Source organism: Gopherus evgoodei, chromosome 1 (genome assembly GCF_007399415.2).
Source record: "Gopherus evgoodei ecotype Sinaloan lineage chromosome 1, rGopEvg1_v1.p, whole genome shotgun sequence".
In the NCBI taxonomy this organism is placed as follows: domain Eukaryota; kingdom Metazoa; phylum Chordata; order Testudines; family Testudinidae; genus Gopherus; species Gopherus evgoodei.
Window position 1 is genome coordinate 53,991,332 of NC_044322.1, and position 20,871 is coordinate 54,012,202.

The window sequence follows — 20,871 nt, forward strand, 5'->3', positions numbered from 1 at the left end:
TGCCAGACAAATCTGACTCTTGAAAGGGGTACAGTAGTCTGAAAAGGTTGAAAGCCACTGCTTCAATGAATGGTTCCCCTCCACACACACGTGGTCCATTATTAAAACAATATATTCCAAAAAAATCACATCCCTGGTTGAATGTTGTGGCGAATGTACCAAAATAAGAAACGGGGTAAGGTTTATAGATACCCCACCAACAATAAGGGAGATGCTGACCAAATCCAGATTATTTTATTTCATTACTTAGAGCAATATATGCTTAATTCAATATAGTGACACGCACATTTTCAAACACCCGTTAATTTACTTAAGCAAATCATACAGACCACATTTGGTAATGACATGGGTCTTTTTCTCCGTTTTTTTAAAGCGATTTTGCTCTAGGACAGCCTAGTTCCTTGCACTTAACGTCTCCGAAACTTTATTTTACGTCGTGTGCTGAAACGTAATAAAAGGTTTACTTCATTATATTCTACATTTTCGTTCCTACAATGTCACAATAAAGGACAAATTTTAGATTCTTAACATTTACAGATGCACATTGCTGATAACAGAACTATTATCAAGCATGCGAGTGAAACAAAAGCTTTCAGAGATCCGATTTGATGCATATAAATCATCCAATCCTTAAAAACCTGGTCGAGCGTGCTTGATTTGTGTGGTGGTAAAAAAAATACATATGAAACTATGCAGCCCTATGAACAGGAGAAGTCCACGGACAGAATCATCTGGGGTTGAATTGTGTTAACTGGAAGCTGCTGATTCCTTCAGCTTCACCGTGAGGACTGAGCCCTGAAGCGCAGACTGTGTCCATTTCCTCTGCAGGTTTCCCCAAACCACATTTTGCAAGGCTTTTTTTTTTTCGTACTGACTAAACGGATGTCTTGGAAGCGATTCGGTTTTTCCAATTGCCCTTGTGCGAGCCCCGTTCAGGACTCCTTAACCCTTTCGCCGCTTTGGACTCGAGAAATAGGTGCAAGGCTTTATTTCCTGGGGCTGCCCCAGGTCCCCGCTTCGTGGAGCTTTAAGGGACTGAAATAATAGAGAAAACTTCAGGACTCCCGGAAAACTCCAATCCGTATTAAATAAAACTCTCAGGGATTGATTCAGATCTTCTAGGGTTACCTATTTCGGTTTAGACACAGCCACGGGGTGTCGGATTATGCTGGCAGACATAACGAAAACACCTACCTATTACCCACCCTCTCCCCTTTAAATATATCTGATCCTCTTCCAAGAACGAACCGTACTCACAAAACTTTCTCAGCTGTATTTGACAGTTAGAAAGAAAAGGATAGGTTTTTAATTGAGGTTTCTAACACTCTCTCTCCGTGTCAGGGAATTTTTTTTTTCTTTTTAAGAGTTTACAGAGATTAAATTTGCTTTGTTTAGTGAGTGTCACTAAACTAGCATTAACTAGATATGGAGGTGTAATAGTGACGAATTTTCCTACTTTAGGCTGTAGTCTCACAAAGCCTGAGCTAAGAAACACTGCTTGGATACATGCCATTTCACTGCAAAAAAAAAAAAATTCCTCCCCTCCCTTCCCCCTCCGAAATGAGAACTGACGTTTTCTGTTCTCGTTTCAGTTATAGGTGAATAGGAGGTGGATTTCACTCGTTATACAGAAGCCTGGCTGATTTCATACTAAGAAGCGAGACTGAAATGTAACCACTTAAGAAACAACGATCTATTAAGTTATTAGTAAACAGTTTTGAATCAAATAAACATCGTTGTTCTAAAAGTTATGTTTTAAGGAAAGAAAGGTCCCGAATCTCAATAGAAGGAAATTGGAGTTGATGTCCTTGACTGATTCTGAAGTCTGATACTTTACTGAATGTGTGTGGGTTTTTTGGGGGGCGGGGTGTTTTGGTTTTGTTTGCCAAGAAAATTATGAGAGTTTGCGAAAAGATGTAAAGGAACACTACAAATTGGTGATCAGCCATAGTAAATCTCTTGTTTAGAATCAATAAATTTAAGACTATGAATGTTGGCGTTTCTGTTTACTCGTGCTAACGACATGATTAAAAAAATAAACAAAAACACAGAAAGAGTTTCTTTCAAAAAGGCGAAGTTTCGGAGGGTATTTCATCTGAACTCTTTTTGTCATTTTGAATATAAATGGACGCGGAGTCTGACTGATTTCCTTAGACACGAGTGGGGGTTTAGTGTTAATGTACTGATCACTGATCAAACTGCTAACGTGCGTCTTCTCGCTTCTTCAGTGTTCAACCGTGTGTTTAACATGCAGCCTCTTCAACTATGTCCAACTTCACTTCAAACAAAATAAACTAGAATCCTTAATTAACGACATCGACATTTGGTATATAGCCCTTGCACAGCTTGTATTAAAGTGCATTAAACAAGGGATACGGAAAACAATATGGCAAGAACTTTTTGTTGAAGTTGAACTCTCTACGGTATTAAGAAAGAAAAAACGGTACGTATCATGCAATACCTCTTACCTACGTAACATCTCTGATCTGCACAGCTAAGTGATCCGAAACCCTTCTGAAAATGCAGTGTCATTCTTCTAATTACCTCCTTTCTAAACTTGGAGAAACTTATATTTGCTTAAATAAGCTTTTTACTCATAAGCTATTTAAATAATCTTAAATTGCATCTATTCTGACTGTACAGTACTGAAAACCGCAAGTAGGGAGGCAGTTTTGACAAAGCTAGATATGAGACGAGAAACGGACTCCACGTAACTTTGTATGCAGTGTTGTAGCCCTGCTGGGTCCCAAGATATTACCAATAAAAGATATTACCTCACCCACCTTGTCTCTCCATCTAACTTTATTTATTTGTAAACATGGGACTAGCAACCACCAAATAAAGTGCTTACAGAAACTGTGGAAAAGAGCTCCACCCAAAAGATCCGTTGCTGACGGTAAGAATTGGAGTGTGTACAAGTTTGCAAGCTGGCTGTTCAGTGCTGACTCAGATCAGCAATGTAGGTCACAACGAGTTTCCTAGTTATCTAAATTCGAACAATTAAGCTTTTCTTTAGAGACTTCTAAAGCGCTGTTGTTACATTTCTAAACGCAGTGCTTTTTACCGAAGTTCAACCTGCATCTGGGCAGTTTTGTTTGGAGTCCGCAAGCTTGCTTTTTGCTATTCAATCGTTTAACCTTTTGCTTTTATCCTGTCCATTCCCAATCACAATAATCCATTTCATTTGTCCTAAAAGCGTATTTTTAAAAGTTGTTCCAGTGACTCACAATCCTTTTTTCATTAATTTTAAGAAAAGCATTAAGTGATATCCTAACTACTGTTTATTCAATTCTGTACTCTTACCAAGAATGTTTATTCATCGTTTACTCATTAGTTTGACCCTTTATTACCGTCATTAAGTGTTCATAGAATTAATCGTACACATTATTTAAAGAGCTATTAAAAACCTGCACCTTCTGAAACGGCTTTTACTCCACACACTGAAGGAACTCAGTCTTCTGACTGACACCGAACATTGTTTATTTTCAGACTGGTTTATTTAAATTCTCTTGTTGTTTACCATAGCACGGCAGAGAAAAACACTCATAGTGCTAGGGAGGATGAGCAAACTGTCGGATGTTGCCGAAACAGCAGCAGCAGCTGCAGCAGCGATGAGATATTATTCCCAAGCGCAAAGTTGTAAAGAAGATAAACCAGGATCAGGATACAAGATAAGAAAATAACTACAATATATGTATTTATTTCACTGTCGTTCAGAGTTTTCTATTATCATAAAACTGAGCCACAGGATCAGAGCCCCTCCGCCACCTTGCAGTAAAATGAGTGTGTGCGCGGGGGTGGGGGGGTGTTCAAAGTGACTATTGTATTTTTTGTCAATAAAACAATAATAGGAAAAGAATCCGTTGTAATGTAACATAAACAACAGAAAATCATCCGGCTAGATGCTTCACGACACGAAAGAAAAAAACCTGGAAATCTCACCTGGTCCACAGTTTCTGTTCAAACGCAGTATATCACCCTGCATGTCCATTGCAATTTTTTTTAGAACAATCACATCACTCGGTTCATTAGCACAAAATCGTTTAGCCTCACTTCTCTTCTTCAAATCCTTTCTAATGTGCATCAGTATATATATAGCCTTGGTGCTAGCAGAAAGGAGTTCTCCTAAACACAGAAGGTTCTCAATCCTGCAGAAGTTTCACGAATGTTTCGTAGAGGCAGCACCAACTTCTTGCGGACTCAAGTAAGAACTTAGAGAGCGCTTAGCAGGTTCAAACAACTCCGGCGCTCGGCCTCCCTTTCCATCGTTTACGCACAGACTCTCACGCAGAGGGTACCACTGGAACCATCCCATCCAATGGCTCCTAAGAGACGGGTGACAAGAATCCCCCTAAAAGCACATATTCTTTCAGGTTGTTAATAACATAGTTAAGCTCACGGAAAGCTCCTACGTCCTATGCGACTTCACCCGCGTCAGGTTATCTTGAGTCGGTCACTCAGCTCACTGGGTCTGCTTAACTAAACTATTGAGTCCAAAAGTGGAAAAACTAAATATGTAGCAGAAAGAGAGGGCAGAGCGATTGGAAATTGAGTCCAAAAGTGGAAAAATTAAATGTGTAGCAGAAAGAGAGGGCAGAGAGATTGGAAATTGAGAATGTAAACAACACTTACGACCAAGCCAATTTAATTTCTTTTCACTGGAAGGCCCTCTTGCAATATTCCTTGTTTACATTCAGTTCAGAGACGCTGGCTTTAGGCCAGAAAAGTGCAGTTTCATTTCTTGGATGGCGAAGGAGTCTTATAACTTCAAGATCAGCTTTAAATGGAAGATGTAAATATTCTCTCAGCAAACACATTGCCATTAACCCTTCAGGAATCTCCCCGACATACTCTCCTCCCCTCCTATATGGTAGGAATGAAAAGGGAATTGTCACATATTCTCGGTGCACCTGCGGAGAGGAGAGCGAGTGAGTGTTCTATGGGTCTTAGCAATGCTGCTTCCCCTTTCCTGCGTACTAATCTCCTGCGAATTTGCAATGGTAGGGTTGTAACAAATTCACTTTAGAATTCTGTTGTAGTAAAACAGACGAGTATATTCAAATATATAAACATGAGAGGCAATGGAGAACACAGATGTGGCAGCAGTGGGCACTGTGGCATGCACTTGTAATAGCTTAGTGGGTGACACGCAGGGAAATCCATTCCTCTGCACATATAAAGCGTAACCTGGATGCGAGCTCCAGAGTCCCTGCGAGTGGGGAGAGCAGCTTCTCTCTGCTACTGCTGTGCATGGCAAGGCAGCAATAAGCAGGCACTGGGCAGGCTGGTGCTCTCCTCAGACACGTGATTGAATCTGATCTCTGGCGCTGCTCAGTGGGGTGGTGGAGGAGGAGGAGAGGAGGAGGTCGCAGTGTTGTGTACTTAAGGTCGCGTGTGTGCAGGGTTTTTCTCCCTCTCTCTCGGAGGAGTAAGTGCCACTGCTCCGCCTTCTCCTTTTCGCAATGTTGACGCAATCTATAAATAGTGGAACAAAAGGACCAACTTCCTAGCAGCTCTGCTGAAACTGCACAAAAAGGCAACGGGGGGGTTGTTATTTTTTTTCTGGTTAAACACCCGAATCTAGGGGTAATCTCGCTATTGGAAGATTTTTCTTCGCTTTCTCATCATACTGGCAGCGTCCTGCAATTGGCTATTTTGCTTTACAGTGAGAAGGGTGTTTTTTCTCCTCTGACAGATCAGTAAGTGCAATTCAGATATTTCCTTTTGGGGGGGAAGGGAGGACTCCTGCTCTTCTATCTGCTACATTGCAAAGGCAGAGGGATACAGAGGAAATAAAGAGGGACTGGGATTTCAGACCGAGAGCTAAGCCATAGTGATCTGTTGTCACTGAACTGGAGGGGCATGCGAGTATACGTGGGTCTCATACTGTAGGGGTGTGTGTGTAGTGAGGAGCTGGGTTAGTCGGGATATCAACTGCCACATATTACAATAGGTTATAAAAATAGTTACTGCCGCTTACAGAACAAAAGCTGACGCACTAACCAATATTAAACTGGCTTTTGTTAGAAGGGAAATGTGTGTGCGTGCGTGTGTTAGGAGGAGCTGCCTGAAGCAAGTTGCTGTGTTAGAAAGCCTCGTAGGAGATTTGTTTACCGCCAGAGCTCATCGGCGTGTTTACTGCACACACGCCGTACTGGGCTAGCCTCTACCCAATCTGCTGCCGGAACCGGAGACAGAGAGGATCTTCCACCTTTTCACAATCACTCAGGATTAAAAGGGAGTGCATTTGTGCTCGCTTGGGGGATCAGCCTCCCCCAATCTGCACGGCATGTTGGGGGCAGCTAATACTGTGCTGATATACCCCCTCCCCAGTAACTAGGGGATTGGTGCAAGCGTAGGCAGCTACTGGCCAGGGAGAGAATTACATCATGCCCCTCCAATTATGTTACCTTTGGAGCTTTACACCGTGAGAGATCATGGAGGCAATGACATTGCTCTCACAGAAAGCGGAGGGGAAGGGAGCAGTGTGCTTGAGAGGGTCCCTGGTACACAGAGGGAGATAAGCAGCCCAGGCGCTCGCGCCCTCACACATAGAGCTATAATGACCAGAACCTACTGTTTACAGTGCTCACACAAGCGTATTGTGACGTCATGTGATTGACATCCAGTCCCTCCAGCCGGGCTCTGTCCAGAGCCTGACAACCGACTCTATATTAAGAAAAGAATGAAGTCACCACCACCCTGACAACAGCAGGCGGCGGGCCCTTCCGCTGGCTCCCTCCCACCTTTCTCTCTCCCCTGGATCTTGGAGGAAGCCGCTCTGCAGTATGAAGGGACGATGAGGGCTCAGGCTTCCATAGCACCCCAAAAGGAAAGTGCCCAGTGATCCCCACCTCCTTCCAGAGAGCCAGCAGGAGGGCGGGAGCGAAAAAGGGAGGAGACACTGACCAGCCTTGTTGAGAAGGAGCCTCCTCCCATTGTGCAATAACATTCAGGAGTTACAAGCGGTTTTGTTTAGCTAGGGAGGGGACAGACACCAGAGCCATTCTTGCACAAGCAAGACAAGGGACAGAGCTTGTAGCCTGGCAGTAGCCTCTGGAACTCATGGGCCAATTTCTCTCATCCTATATCACTTCCACTTTCCATGTGTCTCCATTACATGGCTCCCAACACCCAGAAACTGAGCGGCAACAGCTTGGCAGAAGGAATAGTTAATAGGTCGGACAATACAGCCACGAAGGGACTTGTTACCCATAAAACCTGCATCGGTTATTAAATAGCAGCCATCAGCATAAGGAAAGAATTCTAGTGTGCTACAGTATAGTCCAAACCACTAAACCTACCGCTGTTTGGGGTCATTCCTGTACAATACTGGAGGTTGGTTGGTTTGTTTTTCAGTAAGGGTGGGGCTCTGCTCTCAAATCGATAAGCAAACTTTTGAGAGTCACACAGAAGCTCTTCTGTATTTGGAGAAATGGGGGATGGGTTCTAACTGGGCCCTGTTTTTCTGAGTCTCGATCATGATTTTAAAATGATCAGTCGTTTCAAAAAAGCGAAATCTATGATAAGTGGAGCTTTTCATTACATGCTAGTTCTGTTTGTTTAGCCTACCTCTGTTATAACAAGAAAAAGAAATCTGGTCACTCAGGCTTTGCACAAATCTTCATAACTGAGAGAGATTCTGATAGCTCCCAACATGTCTGTCTTTTGGTAATATGTTAAAGGAAATGTGAATCACAGGTGGTGCATTCTAAAGGCTCCAGGTGTACTAATACCCTTCAGGATTTAATAAAATCTATTGTTTTGCCTTTAGATTTAAAAGTATTGTTTACTGTAAAGTAGCTCTGTTGTAAAACTAGATTTCTAACATTTGAAATGTTTACCTTAGTATCACAGTTAATACCATGTTTGGGTGCTTTACATAATGGTGATTAATTTACACTGGACATTTTAAACAAATACTGTATGTTCAGGAAGCAATTTGTCATAAGAGATTTAAGTTTTATTTCTGGATACAGAACAGCTAAACTGCTGTCTCAGATATTTTATATGAACAAGGTAGAACACACAGGAAACCATCCTAGTGTTGTGAAATTCCTAGGAATATACTTTTGATATTGTATTACTTACTATACAAATTATAGGAACAATGACATTTACTGGCTAGTCATAGTAGGTATGTGACAGGACAATAAATGGTACACCTTAGTTCAAAATCTCTGCACAAAATAAACATTTAAAAATAATAGAAAAGCATGTTTGAATACAGACTCCAAAAATTAATCCTCATATCCTATCTTATTTTTTCCTGTTTTATCATTTTAACATTATAAGATTACCAAAATATTGCAATGTATACTTGAGACATCAAAGGCAATTTTTCATTTCTTAAATTTGTCAAAATAGTGAAGTAGTACTTACCCACTGCAAAGTCAATAAATCCATATCACACTAAAAACAACAAAAAGTGTTTTACAGACAGTGATATTTGGTGACAAAAACTTTTTCCCCCTCTAGTACAGTAACCTAAAAATACAGCTAAATAGTAAACATTTACCCAGTGGAAACTGTAAGAATCATAGACTTCAATTTAGTGGTACATACAGTTTTTAACTTAATGGTTTTGGTTTCTTCAAAGTAGTCTGTTACTTTTTGAAGTTTGTGTGTTCCTATTTGTGCAGAAAATAGACAGAAAAGCTTTGAGTTCCCTACTGTTACAAAAGTGAAAAAGAAGTTAAGTTTGGCAGTCTGGAATGAGTCAATGGTATCCTCCTTTGTCCTGCTAGCTTTCTCCTTTACATTGTATCTTTGCTCTATTTCCTCTACACAAGAAAGCAAGCATTTCACATTTAGGATTTCAAATTGTAGATATTTTTAATAAGGTTACATTTTTATAAGCCTTGTTATTTTCCAAATGTTTTATTGCACAAGATTGGAGTACATACACCTTTTCAGTTTATGGTATATTAATAACAGTAACTCGCTATCAATGACACTACACTAACTTTCATTAACCAAGTAGATAACTTTGTACATGTTTCAGCATATACGTAATTAGATAAATTATTGTTGTTTTCTTGTTAATATACCTTCATAAGAAATCTAATGTGCTGTTTTCCAAGCATTTCATCATTTCTGATTTGATTAAAAAACAGTTGAGAATTGGGACAAAAAAATGAAAACTGCCCATTATCTCACTTGCTGAGGATTCCCTTGATGTGGGTAAGTCCCAGCAGGCAAAGAGCCATCATAGGTTACTTTTGCAACACCATCCTAGGAAATATGCCTAAAGATCACTGCACTACAGCTATCTTCAGCTGGTGGACAGTCAATTAGGAATCAATGTCAGCTTAGGTAAATTAGAGCTGCCCCTATGGTGCTCAAACTTGTACCAGAGACAGGGCTGGGCAAAGATCAGAGAGCTATAACCAGCTACTGGATGGCTACCCAATTCTGCTACATTTACCAGAGCTTTGGTGCATCGGAGAATCTGGGCCTACAACAGTTCATTCTGTCCTTGTAAGTAGTCTGAATGGTAGCAGTGTAAAATAAATTCCAAAGTTGTCAGTGTCTGGAAACAAGAAGTGGTTTAATGACTTAGCTGGTGGGGAGGTCTTTCAAAAGCTGAAGCAGGAAGTGTGGGGCCATCACTGTCACTATGGGATCAGTTTCTATTTACCTGAAATCCAGTCTGCTCTGAAACTCTGGCCTTTGGATTGGTATTATGTTGTGCTGCAGATCTGTCATTCTCCCAGAGAAAATAAACAAATGTCAACAAAAAATAGGTTGTGTGAAGGCACTAGTGTTCAGTAAATAAAATATGCATACTTTCTGTATTACACATATATATCCTTACCCTCATAAATAGTCTCATTTGTTTTAAATGTAAAAAATACACTGGAATTTAGAATCCACCGTGTAGCATACACATTAAAGAAAGCTAAATTGTATTAATTTATTATGAGGATCAAACCTGTATTTCCATATGTACAGTGTGTAATTATTAATTACTTTTATGTTAAAATACAAAATGTTCAGAGTTCATACAAGATAATACTCTGGGGGTTTTCTAAAAAATACAAACTTTATTTTTTAAAAGAGTTATTTTTTTTCTTGTGATTACCTCAGCTAAATAAGCATAAGTGGGACATTCAGCACATGACTAATTTCAAATTAACCTCCCCTTCCAATTCCCTTTTTAGACTTCTAAAATTTGTGTCAGTGGACCATTGATCTGCTGCAACATCACAGCTACTGTGATTCTGGTCAAGAGTTGTGCCAGTAAGTGGCAGGAATTATTATTATTTAACAGTATGGTTTTGCAAACAAAAAAAAAATTACAAACCCATGACATATAATGGAAGTCATATACTTTAGCCCTTATGCATCAGCTCTAGGCTCTAGCAGGGTTCAGTGATAGCCATGACTTTACAGTGGTTGGCATTAAGTCCATGCAATTTCAGAGTACCTGAAATAGGGGAGAAAATATTTATTTGTTACATTTAATTATTTGTTAAATGCCCCTCCACTCCTTACTATTTGGGGCATCTGACACACAAAAACACATGTAGCACTTTAAAAAACTCTAGTTCTCCTTTAATTTTAGCTATTAGGTAGCAAATATTGTGGGTCATATTTTTCTCATCAATGAGATTTTTGTATTTGAAACAGGACAGAATATACCTCTAAATTTTAAAACAAAAGCTAAATCAGGTTATTTCTATATCTCACTTTTGTTTACTGAAATAATACATTTAGTCTATTATGTGTTATTATGCAGGACTTGGAAAATCTATTTACCAATTTCCAAATGAGAGTAAAAAAAATTCTCTGGTGAGCATAGGAGCTTAAGCCATTAATATCTGCAGCTTTCATTTAAAAAATAAAGTACACTTCTGTTCTCTAGGTTGTGAATATTACTACAGTTCACATTTGGTGGGTTAATGATGCAGTGTTGTCCTTCTGGGTCTGCAGGCAGACAGTTCCAATGCCTTTGCTGCTGCTCATCACTTTGTCAAGTAGTAGCAAAATGAAATTAACAAGGCTCTGCAGAGATGAACATCTGTAGTTCAGAGTCTTATGACTAACTGTGAAATTGTCAGTAATGTCAATATCATATTGGTGTCCCTGTCTGGCAAAACTATTAACATCAGAATGAGGTACTACAGTTATTCAGAGGGGTAGGGGAATAGCGGATAGAGAATAGATACAAGAAATGGATGCTGAGGGAGAAGTTAAGTAGCACAGACTCAACCACCCTCTCATAGAAGCCACAATACTCTCGAAAAGTGGAGAAGGGATAGAAACCTCCCTTTTCTCTTCCAGAAGCTAGAAAGAGGTGGAACTTATGATTCCTATTGACTGGCAACTATATGCAACATCTTTATAGAAATCTCTGTACACCCTCTCATTTCTAGTACCTGGTTATGGCAGGGAGCCTCATCTTTCATCCATTCTTCCCTGTCCCCCTCTTTTGTATCTATATCTGGTTTGTGGATTTCTCTGATTGGTACCAGTAAGCATCTAGTATAATTTTCAAGTCTTGCATTAATGCTCCATAACAGTCATATACTTAGTATTTTGAGAATAAAAGCAAGTAAAGCTGGCAAGATATTAATTTTTAAAGATAACTACTACACATGTATAATTACTTTTGATAAGGTTTTTTATTATATATGTATAGTAGTTCTTAATACTGTATATGATATTACTGTACAGTATTGAATATCACTGTACATGTAATACTCTACATGACATTAGCAATTGCAGGGTATTAAATAATGCACTTTTTAAAAAAAATGTATAACCATGCACTTAACACAGGCTATAAATATACACATAATACAGATCACAAAGTAGCCATTCTAACATGGCAGGTATAAAAGATAAATGCAAATTAGGAAAATTCAAAAAGTCTATCAGGTGAATAATATACATTTTTAACCTTACATAAAAGATTATAAAAAAGAAATATAAATGCAGAAAACTTAAAAAAAAAACTACGCTTTTAAGACAAACTGGCAAAATCCAGAATATTTAATATTCAGTATTTAAACTACTGTTTTACATGTGTTTTAACTTTTAATTTGCCTGTTACTGATTGAATGTTACATGCATGTGAACAACCTTTGCTTAATAAAATCACCAATTTCACCCAAAAAATCCATTATGTAATACTGTTTGATTGCCTGTTACAATCTTCATGTACTATTGACTAAATACGAATTTTTGGCAACCTTTCCATGTAAAATCTATTAATTGTTACAGGGTCTCATCCTGTAAATGCTTCTCACACAAGAAGTCCCATTAAAGTCAAAGGGACTATTTGCATGAGTAAGGGCTACCTGTCAGTTTGGACTTTACTTCAACTCAGTTTTGTAATGCTGATCTGTAGGACAAATACTGCTGAAGAGACAAAAAGAAAAAAGCTAAATAATTAATACAATTATTTGCATTTTGTAACTCCTACAGATTTTTGTTACATACAGGCATTAGAACAACGACTTAAATGCCAATGAGGGAATATGGAAAAGAAGGGGAAGCTCATAAAAATACTGTAAGTGTATATAGTTCCTAGTAATATAGTAATAGAAGCTAGATTGAGCCCAGCCTTGCCTGTCTGCAAGAAGACTAAAGGGGCTGTGAAGGGTGCCGCACAAGAGTCCTTCCTCAGAAGATGCAGACAGAACTGTAGTTTCTGAATTCAGGGGAGTGAACCAGCTCCAGAATGAGAAGGAGGTGGGGCTATGTCCCCCGCTGGCCAGCTGCAGAGAAGGGAGCATACTCCACTATGTTAAGAACTAGTGGAGCATGCACAGTCTGCCTGTGAACTGGGGAGCTCGAGGAGAGATTTTCTCCCCAAGCTCCCCCTCAGAAGTTGCTGTGCTCTGCAGCACCCCTTACTCAAGACTGCCTTAAAGACAGAATTGAGCCTTCAGTTAGATACTGAGTATTTCTCTGTATGTGTGCAATATTTTTTAGGGAGGGATACCAAAAAGAATGTTAATTAACTTACCTTAGACATAGAGTTTGTATGCTTCATGCTTATGAGAGCCATAAAACATTACATTAGGATATGTATCAGCATTGTAGACAAAGGTGATCTGCAAATATAAAATTCAAGAATCAACAGCTTTAATATGATTTGCTGAATATCCTCAAATAAGCAGGGTTAACTGATGCATTAGGAATGTAAACCTTGTTCCCTTCACCTCCACTTCCTTAGCTCCTCAGAAGTTGCAGATTACTGGCTACAGCTCTGTCTGACACTTCAAACTGAACTATACTTGTGATGTTACATCAACATCAAGATGGAGGAAGGGTGGTCTAGTGGCCAAGACACAGGTTTGAGTGCTGAGATTGGGATTTTATGCCTGGCTCTTTCCCAGACTTCCATGTGTGGCTTTTGGCAAGACACTTAGCCACTCTGCACCTGTTTCCCAAATTATAAGATGAAGTTGATTAACACTTTTGTACCTCACAAGGGTATTGTGAAGATAAATTCATAAATATTGAAAGATGTTCAGATACTACAGTGACAAGGGCCATAGAAAGTGTAATACACCACCAAATTTAAAATAATTAGGAACATTTTGTTTAACTGTATATTTGACATAAAACTCATTGGGCGGGAAGCAGATTGTTGAGTTAACCATGGCCATTAAAGATCACAGAGCTAGGTCGTCTGGAAAGGATCTGGATTCAAAGCTCCCCCTGAGAAGGGAGCTCATAGTGTGTCACATCTCCAGAAAGACATTTTCAAAGTTACAATGGGTGACACCCTATGCTCTGGCCCTTTATGCTGGGTAAAAGGGTCAGAAAAGTGTATAGAGGCTCTAAAAGGGTCAGAAAAGTGTACAGAGGCTCTTACTTGGCCAGGGTAGAATACCCCTGGCACAGGAACTGAGGAAGACAGTCATAAGGCTGCCTTCTGAGGACCCCCTCCAAAGCCCTGGAGCAGGATGGCATGACTGGAGGTGGGAGGATATGTCAGAGGTTGAGATTAAACATTGCAGAGATTCTGTGCAGCACTGTGGCTCAGAGGGCTGCTCAAGGAGACTGTCATAATTTAGGCCTCTGAGACTGTCTGCATTATGCCAGGGGCTGTGGAGCATCCCAGGATTGAGAGGGCACAAAAGTGGTTTAAACCTACCTCAGACCCACCTGGGTTGTGAACACTGTGCTGTGTCTCTTAGAGGAGCAGTGCAGAATCTCACCCAAAATGTCTAAAAGAGCTTTGAGACAGCTATGGATGAAAAGAGCTCTGTAAGGGCTAGGTACCATTATTATTAAAAGATAATTATAACAAACAATTTGCAAAGTGGCAAACATTTAAACTGAAAGGAAGGATCATCTGTACTGATAGATTCTGTGCTATGAGAAGACAAATTAGCAGGTAATAGCAAAATTGTTCTTTTATTCATACATACAAATCTATCAATCTGGAGGGAGAGGTTGCTGGGAATTAGCAAGCAAAATGGGATGAAGAGAGGGAAAGATAAGGAAGGAAATAAGATTTCATAGCAGACTGCTGAACTTGTTGACTAAAGGCCCAATTAAACAAGGAAACAATATCCACCTTGTAATTCATTGTAAAAGAATGGATCAATGCCCAGGTCATTGCTCTTCAAATTTTGTCACAGACACTCTATTTCTCTCTTCCCATTGATCTTTTGAGGGGGGTCAACAACCATGTGGACAAGAGTGATCCAGTGGATATTGTGTGTTTGGACTTTCAGGAAGCCTTTGACAAGGTCCCTCACCAAAGGCTCTTAAGCAATCAGTCATGGGATAGGAGGGAAGGTCCTCTCATGGATCAGTAACTGGTTAAAATATAGAAAACAAAGGGTAAGAATACATTATCAGTTTTCACAATGGAGAGGGGTAAATAGCGGTGTCCCCCAGAGTGCTGAACTGGGACTGTTTTTGTTCAAAATATTGATAAATGATCTGGAAAAAGGAGTAAACAGTGAAATGGCAAAATTTGCAAAGGAGAGAAAATTATTCAAGGTAGTTAAGTCGAAAGCAGACTGTGAAGAGTTACAAAGAGATCTCACAAAACCAGGTTACTTGTCAACAAAACGGCAGATTCAATGTTGATAAATGCAAATAATGCACATTGGAAAACATAACCCCAACTACACATACAAAATGATGTTGCTTAAATTATCTGTTACCACTGAAGAAAGAGGCCTTGCAATCATTCTGGATAGTTCTCTGAAAACATCTGCTTAATGTACAGCGGTAATCAAAAAAGCTAACAGAATGTTAGGAACCATTAGGAAAGGGATAGATAAGACAGAAAATACCATAATGCCACTATATAAATCCATGGTATGCCCTGTCATAACCTATTCCCAGATTTGGACCTTAGTGTCCAAAATATGGGGGTTAGCATGAAAACCTCCAAGCTTAGTTACCAGCTTGGACCTGGTAAAGCTGCCACCATCCAAAAAATTAGAGTGTTTTGGGGCACTCTGATCCCCCAAAAAACCTTCCCTGGGGATCCCAAGACCCAAATTCCTTGAGTCTTACAACAAAGGGGAATAAACCATTTCCCTTCCCTTCTCCCTTCCAGGTTCCTGGAGAGATACACAAAAGCAAGCTCCGTGAATCTAAACAGAGGGATTCCACCCTCTCTATTTCCAGTCCTGGAAAACACAAGCACTTCCCTCTTCACCCAGAGGGTATGCAAAGTCAGGCTAGTAAATCTAACACACAGAGATTTTCCCCCCTGACTCCTTCCTCCCACCAATTCCCTGGTGAGTACAGACTCAATTCCCTGGAGTTCCCCCCACCCAAAGAAAAACTCCAACAGGTCTTAAAAGAAAGCTTTATGTAAAAAGAAAGAAAAATACATAAAAATGGTCTCTCTGTATTAAGGTGACAAATACAGGGTCAATTGCTTAAAAGAAATATGAATAAACAGCCTTCTTCAAAAAGAATACAATTCAAAACACTCCAGCAACTACACACATGTAAATACAAAAAAAACCATATAAATCACTATCTGATCTTTTGTACATACAACTGGGAAACAGAAGATTAGAAAGGCAGGAAACAGAGATCCTCTCATAGCCGAGAGAGAGATAGGCACAAGACCAGAACAAAGGACTCACACACAAACTTCCCTCCACCCAGATTTGAAAAAGTCTTGTTTCCTGATTGGTCCTCTGGTCAGGTGAAAGAGACATTAACCCTTAGCTATCTGTTTATGACATGCCCACACCTTGAATATTGCTTGCAGTTCTGGTCACCCCATCTAAAAATGTATATATTAGAATTGGAAAAGATACTGAGAAGTGCAACAAAAATGATTAGGGGATGGAATAGCTTCCAGATGAGGAGAGATTAAAAAATCTGGGACTGTTCATCTTGAAAAGAGACAACTAAAGAGGGATATGATAGAGGTCTATAAAATCCTAAATGGTGTGGAGAAAGTTAATAAGGAAATGTTATTTACCCCTTCACATAATACAAAAACCAGGGGTCACCCAATGAAATTAATAGGCAGCAGGCTTAAAAGAAACAAAAGGAAATACTATTTCACACAATGCGCAGTCAAACTGTGGAACTCATTGTCAGGGAATGCTGTGAAGGCCAAAATTATAACTGGATTCAGAAAAGAATTAGGTAAGTTCATGGAGATAGGTCCATCAATGGCTATTAGCCAAGATGGTCAGAGATGCAACCCCATATTCTGTGTGTCCTAAGTCTCTGACTGCCAGAAGCTGAGAGTGGACAACCAGGTATGGATCACTCAATAAACTGCTATGTTATGTTCATTCTCGTCAAAGCATTTGGGATTGGTCCCTCTTGGAAGACAGGATATTGGACTAGATGGACCACAGATCTGACCTAGTATGGCCATTCTTATGTTCCTATCCTTATCTGCTTTTCTTTAACAATAAGCTGCTCTAACCAATTTGGATATGGTTGCTTTACATACTCTTATTTTGCCTTATTTTTGTCTTATTTTTTTTTAACCAGTATACACCAGAAAAAAAGTATCTTATTTTCAAAAGGCTTCCATCATTTCTAGATTATATTTTATGGCCCTTCTCACATCCAGAAAGTGAAACTTCAGTGTCCTTAGGATGAGAAAGGCTTAGGTGAATAATGGGATAATAAGTGAATAGTGAATAATATGAAAAGATAAGATTATTTTAGGGAGAAACTCTGGGGCTATGAAGAAGACTATCTTATTAAGAAAATAAAGAAACCGTTCCTGAATTGAAATTGTTTCTGGAATTCGTAGTCTCTCTGAAAATGTGACTTTCACTGAAAGGGGAAAAAACCCAGCAACTTTAGACAGCAGTTCAAATGGAAGCTCCATCAATGTAGGGAGAAGGAAATTTAAATTCCAATAAGCCATAAGGTATTTAATTGATGGTTGAAACTTTGCAATGGCCTTGATACATCTTGAGCTGTGAGGGTGAATTGCTGCACTGTCTGCATCTAGCAAGTTTGAGAGTCCCAGATGATGAAGTCTGTGCATAGAGATAGTTGATTGTAGATTCTGGACATAAATTAATACCTTGATTTGATCCATGAGTCAAAAAGAATTGCTGAATTGAAGAAGGTTCAGGTCTTAAAGTTCAACATTGCTAATTTTAATTTCTCTGGGTTGAGACAGATCAGTAGATCCCTTGGAGCTGGAAGCATACATGGCAAATGAAGAAACATCTCTAGGATGTGATGGACCAGACATATGAGAATACCTCTACAGTAACTCCTCACTTAACATTGTAGTTACGTTAGTGAAAAATGCAATTTTAAGCAAAACAATGTTAAGTGAATCCAATTTCCCCATAAGAATTAATGTAAATGGGGGAGGGGGCTTAGGTTCCAGGGAAATTTTTTACAGCAATGATGATTGTGAAGCTTAGTGGAGGTGGTGAAGTCAGAGGGTGGAAGAGGGTGGGATATTTTCCAGGGAATGCCTCACTGCTAAATGATGAACTAGAACAGCTGAGCCCTCAAGGGTTAACACATTGTTAATCTAGCCTCATACTCTGCAAGGCAGCACAAATGGAGGGAAGGGAGACAGCATGGCAGACAGAGATACACACCCTGTCTGTGTGAGAGAGAGAGAGAGAGAGAGAGAGAGAGATGTGCACTGCCCCTTTAAGTATGCTGACCGCACTCTAAGTACGTTGCCTATTTAAGTAGATCAGCAAGTTCAGACAGCCCCTGTTGCCAGCAAGCTCCCTCTGTCCTGAGCTCTGTCATGTCTCCCCCCTGCTCTGTGGAGATGGGGAAAGCGGGAGCTAGGAGCCGGGGGGGGAGGGACACCCTGACATTAGCTCTTCTCTTCCCCTCCACCCCATACAGCAAGCAGGAGGCTCCCGGGAGCAGCTCCAAGGCAGAGGGCAGGACAACTTTAAGTGAAGAGTTACTGCATTTTCCATGATTAGAGCAGAAGAGCTTTAATTTCCTGTTGTTGCTCAAGGCAATCTGGTTGATGGTGAGCATCCCCCAGTTCACTACGATCTCATTCAAGATAATCTGATTTAGCCCAATTTTCTAACTTGACCTTTAAAACCTCCAATGATGGGGATTCCACAGCCTGCCTTGGAAGCCTATTCCAATGCTAAACTATCCTTACAGTTAGAAAGTTTTTCCTAATAGCTAATCTAATTCTCCGCTTCTGAAAATTAAGCCAATTGCATCTTGTCTTACTTTCAGTGGACATGGAGAACTGTTGATCACAGTCCTCTTTGTAAAGACTGTTACCGGGTCCTCCCTCAGTCTTCTTCTCGCAAGACTAAACATGCCCAGTTTTTTAACTGTTCCTCATAGATCTGGTTTTCTAAATCTTCAATCATTTTTGTTGCTCTCTGGACTCTCTCCAGTTTGTCCACATCTTTCTTAAAGTGTGGCACCCAGAACTGGACACAGTACTCCAGCTGAGGCCTCACCAGTGCTAAGTAACTCAGAACAATTACCTCTTAAATCTTACATATAATGCCGCTGTTAATATACCCCAGAATATTAGGCTTTTTTGCATCTGTATCACATTGTTGACTCACATTCAGTGTGAACCACTATAACCCCCAGATTCTTTTCTACAGTACTACTGCCTAGCCAGTTGTTCCTCATTTTATAGTTTTGCATTTGATTTTCCTTCCTAAGTGTAGTACTTTCCACTTGTCTTATTTAATTTAATCTTATTAATTTCAGACAAAATATCCAATGTATCAAGGTCCTTTTGAATTCTAATCTTGTCCTCCAAAGTGCTTGCAACTCCTCCCATCTTGGTGTCATCCACAACTTTTGTAAGCATACTTTCCACTCCATTATCCAAATAATGAAAATATTGAATAGTACTGGACACAGAACAGATGCCTGTGCAACTCCACTAGACATATCATCTCAGTTTGAAAGCAAATCACTAATAACTACTCTTTGAGTACAGTCTTTCCACCTGTTGTGGACCCACTTTATAGTAATTTGAGCTAGACCGCTGGCTCTCAACATTTCCAGATTATTGTATCCCTTTCGGGAGTCTGATTTGTCTTGCATACCCACAAGTTTCACCTCACTTAAAAACTATTTGCTTACAAAATCAGACATAAAAATACAACAGTGTCATAGCACACTGTTACTGAAAAATTGCTTACTTTCTCATGTTTACCATATAATTATAAAATAAATCAACTGGAATATAAATATTGTACTTATATTTCAGTGTATAGTATATAGAGCAGTATAAACAAGTCGTATGAAATTTTAGTTTGTACTAACTTCACTAGTGCATTTTATATAGACTGTTGTAAAACTAGGCAAATATCTAGATGATTTGATGTATCCTGTGGAAGACGTCTGCATAACCCCAGGGTTATATGTACCCCTGGTTAAGAACCACTGATCTAGACCACATTTCTCTAATTTGCTTATGAGATGTCATGTGGGACTGTCAAAAGCTTTACTAAACTCAAGATGTATCACATCTACTGTGTCACTCCATTTTCACTAGGCCAATAATCCTGTCAAAGAAGGATATTAGGTTCGTTTGGCATGATTTGTTCTCGACAATTCCATGTTGTACATTACTTATCACCCTATTATCCCTCTAGGTACTTCCAAACTGATTCATAATTTGTTCCAGTGTTTTTCCAAGTATCAAAGTTAGGCCGACTGTATATATACCCCAGGTCCTCTCTGTTCCTCTTTTTAAAGATAGGTACTATGTACTTCTCCATTCTCCATGAGTTTTCAAAGATAATTGCTAATGGCTCTGAGATCAAGGGCAGCAGAGCCTGCCCAAAAGTGAGGAGCTAGGACCCCCTACCCCTTCTGCCCAGCAAGCCAGAAGCTGGAGCAAGCTGGGAGCCATGGACCCTCCACCTGCCCAGAGTGGGGGGAGGGGGATTGAGAGCAGCCCCCAGCCTGTGTTCCCATTCCTCAGGCTCCCCACAGGTGCCCACAGGCGGCTCTTACCTGGACCTGGCTCCAGCTATGGGGCCGCAGCCAGTGGTGACCTGGAGCCAGCTCGCACCAGTTTGCAAGAACCGATTGTTAAATTTAGAAGTCGGTGTAGAACCAGTTATTAAAGGGGCTGGCGGGTCGGCAAATTCCAGTCTGCAGGCCACATCTGGCGAGCTCCCAGCTGAGGAGGCTCCCTCGGCCCCTCCCTCCTCGCAGAACCCCAGCGCCGCCAGCACTCTGGGCAGCTCTGCAGCTCCTGCCACTTTGAGCAGCATGGTAAGGGGGCCAGGCTGGGGCTGGGAGGAGGGGTTGGATAAGGGGCAGGGAGCGGTTGGATGGGGCGGAGGTTCTGGGGGGGGGTGGTCAGGGGACAGAGGGGTTTGGGTAGGCATGGGAGTTCTGGGGGTCTGTTGGGGTGATGGTGGATGAGGTTGGGGCAGTCAAGGGACTGGGAGTGGGGCGAGTTGGATAGTGGGTGGC

General features: G+C 40.4%; 3 long non-coding RNA genes across 11 annotated transcripts in view; 1 reads left to right on the top strand and 2 right to left on the bottom strand.

Annotated features, from left to right (window-relative positions):
• Window positions 1-212: 212 nt before the first annotated feature.
• LOC115652529 lies at window positions 213-2,547 on the bottom strand. Its single transcript, XR_004000675.1, has 2 exons — window positions 2,469-2,547; window positions 213-1,035 (listed from the first exon to the last, which is right to left on the bottom strand). It is a non-coding gene; the product is annotated as an uncharacterized LOC115652529 (long non-coding RNA).
• Window positions 2,548-5,384: 2,837 nt separating this feature from the next.
• The window catches only part of LOC115652506, a 91,535-nt gene continuing 76,048 nt past the window's right edge, over window positions 5,385-20,871 (top strand). For 2 of the 3 annotated variants that reach the window (XR_004000665.1, XR_004000666.1), the window contains exon 1: window positions 5,619-5,699. This is a non-coding gene — a long non-coding RNA (uncharacterized LOC115652506). Of the gene's footprint in view, window positions 5,700-20,871 lie in introns of all 3 variants that reach the window. The other variant, XR_004000663.1, reaches the window with a different exon arrangement.
• LOC115652514 overlaps window positions 8,869-20,871 on the bottom strand; it is a 48,746-nt gene continuing 36,743 nt past the window's right edge. For 5 of the 7 annotated variants that reach the window (XR_004000674.1, XR_004000669.1, XR_004000673.1 and 2 more), the window contains 2 exons: window positions 12,977-14,206; window positions 8,869-10,429 (listed from right to left, as the gene is read on the bottom strand). This is a non-coding gene — a long non-coding RNA (uncharacterized LOC115652514). The remainder of the gene's footprint in view (window positions 10,430-12,976; window positions 14,207-20,871) is intronic. The other 2 variants (XR_004000670.1, XR_004000671.1) reach the window with 2 other exon arrangements.